Here is a 9,760-nt window from a genome sequence, read left to right on the forward strand (position 1 = left end):
CTTCAATAGAAGTGAGTAAAGATTTTGTTTGACCTTCATAAAATCATAAAATTAGCATTGGAACAGCTCAAATTTACTAGGGAAAGCCAAGGCAACAGGAATAGGCACTGATTTATAGTACAGTTGCAAGTAAAATAGCTGCCTCTCTAAACATCAGTGATTGCACTGCTTATAGTCACCTGCAGGTGATGTTTGGAAGGCCTGGAGCAGCCCTAACTGAAGAGATCTGTCATCCCCTTTATTGCTGCCTATGCTGAACTTGCCTGCTGAGTTTTTTGGAGCACTTGGGCTTTCTGGACCTGAACAAATACCAGACCTGCAGCCCTGGGGTTTTTTTGCAAGATATATACTGATACAGAGCTGACTTCTAATAACCTGCTTCAGTGAGGACGTGCAAAACTCTTAGAAATATAAATGCAAATTCTGGATTTTGTTCCTTCCTTGTTAATTTTAAGTTAGTTAGGTATACAAAAAGAAGTTTTAATGAAAATACTTCAGAAAGGGGAAGTGCAAATATTCTTTGAAGCCTGAAAAGCTGCTCCCTCAAGTGAGAACACATGCTTCTTTTCCTTTTTTCCTATATTCTTTTTCTTCACACTCCTGTGTGAATGCTTAGTGCTTTGCTTAGGTGCTAATAAATGGGTGGAGGTTTTTAATCTGCTATGTGGTACTAATGATAGTCATGTTAACTTGCTGGTGTTTCCAGTGTATGAAAACGTGCTCTGTCAAAGCTTCTACAAAATGACAGAAAGCTTTGTAGAGCCATATTCCATAAAGCAAGTTAATTTAAAGTACTGAAAGATGGAAAATAAAAACACAAGTAAAAAAAAAACAAACCAAACAACCCCAAAGCCAACTAAAGTGGAATATGTGTTTTATTTCCCAAATAAGTACATGAACTGAACAGTGCATCCTGGAGAAAAATACTGAAAGGCTGATATTTATAGTCTTGGTTTGCAGGCTTCAGCTGTATATGAAGTCCTGTATTGCACTGACATATAAAGCTTCCTATTGACAATAATGATCATATTCCCTTTTCTCTGTTACCACTGATGAAAACCACTGTTTGTCCGTGATCTGATTGTATTAATGTAAGTAGCCTACAGAAGTACAGGGTGAATGGTGGTGCATCTTCTACAGCACGTGCCTAACATGTTTACTCTGACTCATGGTAGCCTACACAATTGTTTACAAAAAGGATGCAGGGTTGTATTTTTTGACGGAGGGGTTTATTAATGCTTCAGGCTTCTGAAGTAAATCCGGACATTCCCATGGTGAAAAGCAGAGTATATTTTATCCTTAATATGATTTGGTGGATCTAGTAGTTTCTTTCAGCAATATCATGTAAAAAAACCAGATGATATGTAGGTAACACAAAACAGTCTGTGGAAATAATTGTTTATCTACCCCAAAACTGACAAAGCAGTAGGCACTACATTTCTAACAGTGCTAACATCATCAGGCTGAACAGGACATAACGTTTTGGCATGGAAAAATCAGATGTAACTGTGACAAGTATGCAGTGGTCATAGAAGGCAAGTATATAAGATTTGGGATTTTGCTGAACTGTATACCTGTAGGAGACAGTGGGGTTTAGGTCTTCATGGGATTAAATTTGTCTTCAGAAAACTTCAGAAACGAAAAAAACTGGTTAGCAAGCTCGTTGCCTGTAATGCATACAGAGAATTTATTTCATACTATTGATGTTTTAGTCAGAGGCCCAGTAACTCCACACTTAGAGCAGTTAACTGTTATGTTAAACTACAAGATGAAACTTAAGGCATTTTATTTGCAAGCACTGGCTTTAGTTAGAGAAGGGATGCCTATTCTGCATTATCGTTGACTGGAAATATACCTGTTGATATTGACTGTAGAGGAAAGTTAACCCCTGTAAGTATCTATAGCTTGTACCCATTCTGAGGAAGGCAGCTTGCCACTTAGTTGAATTAATGTGTCTCAGCAAATCTATGAGTATACATGGTTGTGTCCAGTGTCTGGGTTTTAGCAAGAAGATCAAGATAAGACTAAAATCTTTCAAGAAAAACAAAAGAAAACAAATGGGTACACTTCTGTTGTTTTATTGCTGAGCTGTAAGGTGTAGTCATTGCCCTGTTACCTGTAGAAAAATTTAAGCAAACCAGTAACTGGTAAGAGAAACTGGTAAACTGGCAAGAGGAAGTCTCCTGGGGAGGAAGGGAATGAGCATGTTTCTTACTGATTTTGATTAGTAGGGATTTATTCAAAAATACTGCTCCGTTTTAACTGGTAAAAATTACAACAGTAAGTTACTATTTACTAACCATAACTGATAACTGACTAGAGAGGAAGTAACAATGGCATCTTTCAAGAGGGTGTAACAGTGTTGGATGACAATGGATCTGGGTACTCTGAGATGTCAGGAAAAGGTTCCATTTTTTTTATGAAAATAAGCTATGCAGATTGGAACAATTATGCTATTATCAAGATAATTTTATGTAGGCATATCTAAAATTTTGTAAATTTTATTTAATCTCTTCTCACTTTAATGAGTAGATATACAATATGGAAGTAATAATACTAAAAAAAAACCTAGCCACCATAATATACTTTAAAAATATTGTAGGTGCTTATGACACTAGAATTCTGTTCTGACAACCTTGAAGTGATATTTAAGCCCCCAAATAATTATAGAAAAACTGAATATCTGCCTGTGCTGTCAGGTAGTGACTAACTTTACTCTGTGAAGTAAATGTTTTGATTTTAGAAAAGCACTTCTGAATTTACTTTTGCTGTTACTTCTATGAAGCAACTCTCATTTCTGGTGAATGAGTCTTTGATATAACAGGAAGAGAAGGAGCAATTGCCATACATAGGATTTGTAAAATCTCAGGATTATAGAGACAGATTATACAGGTACACTGTTGAAATTTTAAATTGATTCCAGTAGTATTAAATACCGAGTTTATGTTCTTCTTTTAAAAGCTTGCAGGCTTTCCCTCTCAAATGCTGATCAACCACAATGTCTCTTGCTCGAAGATGGAATGATCTATGCTCACCAGCCTGTAAATCAACTGTAAATCCATTGTAATCTGGGAAATAGAATTATCTAATCCTTACATAATTTGTGTATATTCAGGAAAGACATCAACTAAAGATCTTTCAACCTTCAGGAATCACTGAGCATGGTGCTAATTCTGTGAATCATACATATGGCACTTGTCATCTTACAAGTGCAGATGTACTGTGACAGTTGGCGACTTAGGCTGTCAAAGTCATCTTTATAAATTACTGCTTAGCCATCAGCCTTTTGGGAACCACATAATAGGCTGGTTTTCTGTGGGCTTTTATGAAGTTATGCAGTAGCTTCCAGACAATATACACCTTAAACCACAGGCTGTATGAAAAATTGGAAGTCACTGTACCTTAATCCAAAAGTTTCAGTTAGCATGTGCTGTTTCCTCCTGTTAAAGCTGTGTCAGAGCTTAGTTTACTGAACATGGGGTGCAGTAATCAGAACCCAGCTTGACTTTCTGAAGTGTGATATTTAGCTTTGACATCATGATGTTGAATAGTAAAAGGTCAATATTTTGAAACATTTAGTCCTGCATTAAGCAAATGTATGAGCTGGAGTAGGGCAACTGGTCATATAATTCTTGGTAATCTTGTCAAACTACAATTGCTTTTCAAGTGTTAATTTCAGAATATTCATATTTCTTCATTTTTAGTTGTGAATTTTATGCTTGTCATGCCTGTATGCAGTATAAAACTGTTGTATTCTTCTTTGTTACAACACAGCTTTTTATAGAAACAAGCAGAATCCTTACACATGTTGCAGAGATTTTATGGAGATTTCTGTCCCAGACAACAAAACAGTGTTTTTCTTTTAAAGTCCTTTGCCTTTACAACTACTCAAGGCTTGTCTGACAACAGACATTTCACAGCTGTTGGTTTCATTCTGAGAGACCTAAACACTGACTCTGACTTTCAGCAAATAAAACTAAGTTCCAAGTTCTATGTGGGGTGACCTTAGATGCTGGAGGCTGAGATGTGTATTCTCACCTATCCTCTTAGGTTGTTAGAATATCGTAAGCGCCCAATGTTCATGGCTTTATTGTTATTCATGTCAAGAAGCATTTATTTTGGCAGCCTTAGCAGATGTTTGTTCACGTCTGAGGCTTTTTGAATTTAATGGTGTGCTTTAATACTGCAAATTATATTAGTTTTAATGCCCAACCCATCACAGAAGCACAGGTAAAGCTAACATCTCTACCTACTTAAGTAGGTATCCCCATCAGAGCCACAGAGCTGTGAACTCTCTTTGTGCTCATCAGTTTTCTATTTGATGTTAGCAATAACACCTCACTTGCAACCCAAAGTCCTGGGAAATAGGCATATCCCTCTCAGGCATTTCATTTGGCTGACTTAATCGGTGTACTGATACGTGGAGATGGCAAGGATATTTTAGATGTTGCAGGTTTTATTTTACATTTTTTTAAGCTCTGTGCCCGTTTCATGAATTGTGCAGGGAACTTTACAGGGTAATTTGGGAAAACTTGTACTTTGTGATGACAGAAGTCAAGGATTTAGGCACTCCTAACCTCAGTATCATTGTGTGTTAATATTCTTTTTTGTATCTGATTCAGAAAATGTATTTCGGGAAACCTGGTTATTAACCTGATGGGAAAAAAATTCCCCCCAAGTACACACCTTGTCCTTCTTGACATTATTAGTTAGCACAGACCTCTGTACAGCTATGTTGTCCAAGGGTAAGTAATCACTGAGATTGGAGGTGACAGCTTCTGGTATTGAAATGTGTGTCCTAAGGCCCAGAAAGGTGGAGGGGGGGAGGGGAGATGAAAAGTAGGAAACTGTGTAACAATCTCCTGGAAGGTGTGAGGCAGAAGACTCTTGGGTAAAGTTCAGCATGACATGAGCTTTAAACCAGGCCCTTGATGCTGCTTATCAAGACTTGCAGAAGTCACATTTGTTGTAGCATACTTGGTTTCCTCCAGAACTTTGTTTCTCTTCTAACAAGAGTGTTTTAGTCTGTTGCCTGCTATCTAGATTATAGTTATTTTAAATGCTCTTTCAAACTGCAACTTTCCTGAAGATGGTAGAACACATGGTTTTTGGTTTTCTACATTTACAGATGCTTCTGTTGATGCTTACACAGTTGGTCTTATGCTTTGTTAGGAAGACTTATATTTGTTACTTGAACCTCATTCAGGATGCATTTTGTGAAGTTCTTAATATCTGAATGTATCAACCAAATAAGTACGTTGTAAAGCAGTGACTTTAAGTCACAGTCTTACATCTATGTCTTGTGAGAAGTGCATGGCTTGTGTGATGGTAAAAAGTGGTATGTGTATATCTGAAGGACAGGAAGAAGTGGCGGGGGGGAAGGAGAAGACACAACATTAAAGTTGATTCATGGTGCTTGAAGGCAACTGTTGAGTAGTAATGCATGAAAAGTAACAAGTTTTAGTTGTTCCTAAATTGCAAGTATAGAAACACTGACACAGGAGAGAGGAGGATCAAATGAAAGGAGTTTATTCTGTGTTGATGGCTACTTCCTGGATATGGTTTACTGATTTTGCCCTGAAATGTTAACCAAAAATAATTACCAAATGAGGAAAAAAACACAACAAAAAAAAAAAAAACCAAACCAGAAAACAACCCCTCACTGAGTTTTGAACTGCCATGTGATTTTTTTCCCCCTTAAAGCCTTGTTTTTCACAGCATGAATTTCTTGTAATGCGTGTCTTGTGCTCTCACTCTCTGGAGGACATTGGGTACCCCTAAATAGTTCAGAACTTCTGCCAGGAGAAGATTATGAAGTCTGGCCAGAAAACGCAGATCCTGAGCAGACTATTTTCCAGAAATATCTGACATTATTGGATAAAGGGTAGAGGAAATTCGCACATCAAAAATTATTTTCATCTTGAAAACTGGAGACACCTTGAGCTAGAGGAGATACTTTGAACTGAAAATAAAATAGTTTGTCTTTTACTAAATAGCATTTGCCTTGATGTTGAAAGAGAATTATTTCCAGTGTGATTTCATAATCACAGTAGTGCAGTACTGTGTAACTACTACTATGAATTCTACTTAATTAGATTTTAAAACTAACAGTAACTTCATCATGGAAAGATATTTAGGATGTGAATTTTCTATTACTTTTAATTTTAGTCCATGCTTGAGAGTGGGCAGACAAACTTTAAGTCCAGCTGAAAACTTCAGCAAATTAGATTAGTATACAGTTATGGTAGATGAATTTTTCCTTCAGCTAAAGAAAATAAAATTCCAAACCTTAAGATGTGCTCTGTCTGTATTAGCTTAGTGTTAGTTGAACAGAACAAAATTCCTTAGAATATATTAGAAAAAAATAGAGTAATTCATTCTCAAGGCGAGAAAGCGTGACTGTCACTATCTCTCCTCTCAAATAGTAAATCAATGTACTATAGACTAAAATACATCTCCTGAAGGATAGGAAAGGTATCAAATCTAATTCTGCAAGTAATACTTTCCCATAAGAAGCACCATCATATATTTCACACTTTCCCTATCATATAAACATATGATGTATAGGTTTTCACACAGTGAATTAGAGAAGCACAGAACTACCCTTCCTTCACAGTTGACAAGAGCCGCCTACAGAGGCTGAGGATTCGTTTCTGTTTTGCAATTCCTTTGTTGATTCCCCTTTCCCTAGCAAGTGATCCTAGCTGTTTGGCTTCCCTACCCTCTAGTTCGTGATTGTTGGCCCCATTGTCCCAGCATCGGAGTATCCAGTTGATGATGTTCTCCGCTGGAAGGTGGCCAGAGTCTTTTTGCATATTCTGCAGCTCAGTCAAGGACAGGGATTGAGAAATTACCCGTTGTTCTCCCTCTTTCTCTGTTTCTTGTACTAATCCCTCTCATTCCTCTCGTTCAGGTGTCGCCCCCCTCTAGTTCTGGCACTGAGTCTTCATCTTCCATCACTACACAAGCAGCTTTTCATACTTTTCATCTGCTTTTCCTCTTGCTTATAGGGGCAACTGATAGTGGCATGATCCTTTGGTTTCACTGCAATGCCCGCTACTAGAGTTGGAGTGGCTGCAGTGTCTTTCACTGGTGTTGGAGTGGATGCTGTGCTTGGAGTAGCTGCATTGTCTGTTGCTTGGCCATCAGAGCCAGAGACATATTTTTCCCCTTGAGAGTACTGGATAATGTTGAGCAGAGCTCTGTTAGCACAGGCCAAGCCCCAGCTAGCTGCAGTTATTTGTACCTCTCTGGTATTGCCAGGATGACAGCACACCTTTTTGAACAGTTTTACTAGTTTTCCTGGATTTCACACTTGTTCAGTGGTGAAGTTCCAAAGCACTGGAGGGGCCCACTGGCCTAGTTATTTGCCTATACTGTCTCACACACCCTGCCACTCACAGCTCTCCAGCCTCAGGGAAGATCTCTTGGTGGTATTCTTAGATCGCTGTTTAACCTTAGACAAGACCTGAACCATATTCAACAAAATGATGGTTCCCAGTGAAAGGAGCGTGCTGGTTTCAAGAGTACTCAAAGGATATTAAAAATCTCTAAAACTTTCAAATGCCATTGAAAATATCCTGGTGGGGGAGGGGGAAGGCGCGGGGGGATATTTCTTCCATAGGCTGGCCTTCCAAGGGGGCAAAAAAAGAGGTGTAATTGGTAGCAGTTCCCATTACATGCCTTCAAAAGTATAGAGGTGATGGCAATGCTGAGAACACATACCAGATCAGTTTCATGATATCTAATTCTTTTGTATCACAAGCCATTATCATAAAAAACAACAAAACGGTAACCTTAGCCCAGGCCCCAGAACTGGTAAATGCTAAAACAGCAAATACTTGCTGCAAGTAAGGTGTGATATAACAAAACTCTAAGACCAAGAGCACCAACTCCAAGAGCAAATAGATCAACACTGTAATGAGTGACTATTAATTCAAAACAATGAATGCTTGCCACAAATTCATTTTGATGCACTTTGGTCAGATCTGTCGTTATCTCAACCCTTTATGTCCCTCGTTGGACATCAAAAAGGACTGTCATGGCTTAAGCCAAGCCGGTAACTCAGAACCATGCAGTCTCTCTCTCAGTCACCGCTTTCCTCCCCCATGTGTAGGATGGAGAGGAGAATCGAAAGAAAGTAAACCTCACAGGTTGAGATAAGGACATTCCAGTAAATAAGGTACTGTACTAAACCACTTCTATTACTACTAATATCAATAAGAATTCTAAGGCAAATAACAAGGGAAGAGAATATAAAACTAAAAAAGGAAAGGGGAAAAAAAGCCAATAAACACAAGTGATGCACAATACAATTGCTCACCACTTGCTGACCAATACCCAGCCCAACCCAAGTAGCAATCTGCCCTTCTGAGTGACTCCCCCCTGTTCGTATTGTCGGCATGATGTGCTGATGTATGGAATACCCCTTTGGCTAGTTTGAGTCAGGTGTCCTGTCCTTGCTCCCTCACAGATTCTTATGCCCCTCCTCACTGGCAGGGGTAAGTCCTCGATCAGGGAAAGCATTGCGTAGCAACAACTAAAACACTGATTTGTTATCAGCATTGTTGTCAAAATAAAGCTGAAACTCAACACTGCATCAGCTATTAAGAAAGAGAAAAATAACTGTGGCAGCTGTACCCAGGACAAATACAAATCAAGAGACTACCTATTTTATTCTGAGTATATTAAACTTCCAAATCCATTTGAAGTATATTTAACCTACAAGGTCCATATGAGCTTGCTTGCAGGAATAAGAATTAATGTATTAATGAATTTGGTTGAAAGATTGAACAACATTGTTCACAGCTGTATGCTTCAACAAAAGACCTTTGCTGGTCTTATCTTTCATATTACATTTTGCCTAAACTGCTACCTCTTTTTCCATCAACTTATTTCTCTTTAAGTATACTTTAAAAGCTGCAAATCTTGGTTGGTTTTTTTTTCCTCTCCACACCTACAGCTCAATGTATTTCAGCAGCCTGGCTTTATAATTCCTGTTACTCACAAGAAGGACTGAAAACTGACTCTTGACTGCACAGGAAACTTTCTTGCAGAATTGTCAAATATTGCAAAAGTGTCATTGTATGGTATGGTAGATGAATGCCTGCAGCAGCAGATCTCCTTCCATTACGACAGAACTTCTACTGCTGGCGGTGACATATTTGTGGTGAGGTGTGAGAGAATAGATCCCAAAACCACATTTACTTAAAAATGCACATTATTCACATTCCAGATATGTAAGTGAAAAGTGGTAACCTGGAAAACGGGAAACAAGGTCAGTGCTTGGATAAAAAAAAAAAAAAAAAAAGGGGGATTGAGTGTCATAAAATAATAATTAAGGTAACAGCAATAAGAAAGTTTGCAATAAGAAACTTTTCAAGAAGTTAATCTTTATCCCAAAAAACACATTCCTTATTTCCCATGTTTTAGGATTCTGACTCAGGAGGACAAAGTAATGTTACCATGGTTTTTTTTCCTTTCTTAGTGCAACACATTTGGAATAAATATAGGTGACTTAAGTGATCAGCAGAGAAATATGCTACAAAAAAATATTTTTATGCGAAGACCATAAAGGAGAGGCTGGATCTTTGTCATGTTCAATGGTATATTTTTTTATACAATAATGACTAAGACTCGAAGAGGTAATTGTTACCGAATCTAAGCAGAAAATACAGTTGGGCTGTGCTGATGGCATTTGAAAGGATTGCATCCCAGGCAGTCAGTAAAAAGGCACTAAAGAAGACACTGATAGCCTGCA

This window comes from Neopsephotus bourkii, unplaced genomic scaffold (assembly GCF_033783945.1).
Source record: "Neopsephotus bourkii isolate Nb327-2 ecotype Australia unplaced genomic scaffold, CSIRO-AGI_Nbou_v1 NB_22, whole genome shotgun sequence".
Lineage (NCBI taxonomy): Eukaryota > Metazoa > Chordata > Aves > Psittaciformes > Psittacidae > Neopsephotus > Neopsephotus bourkii.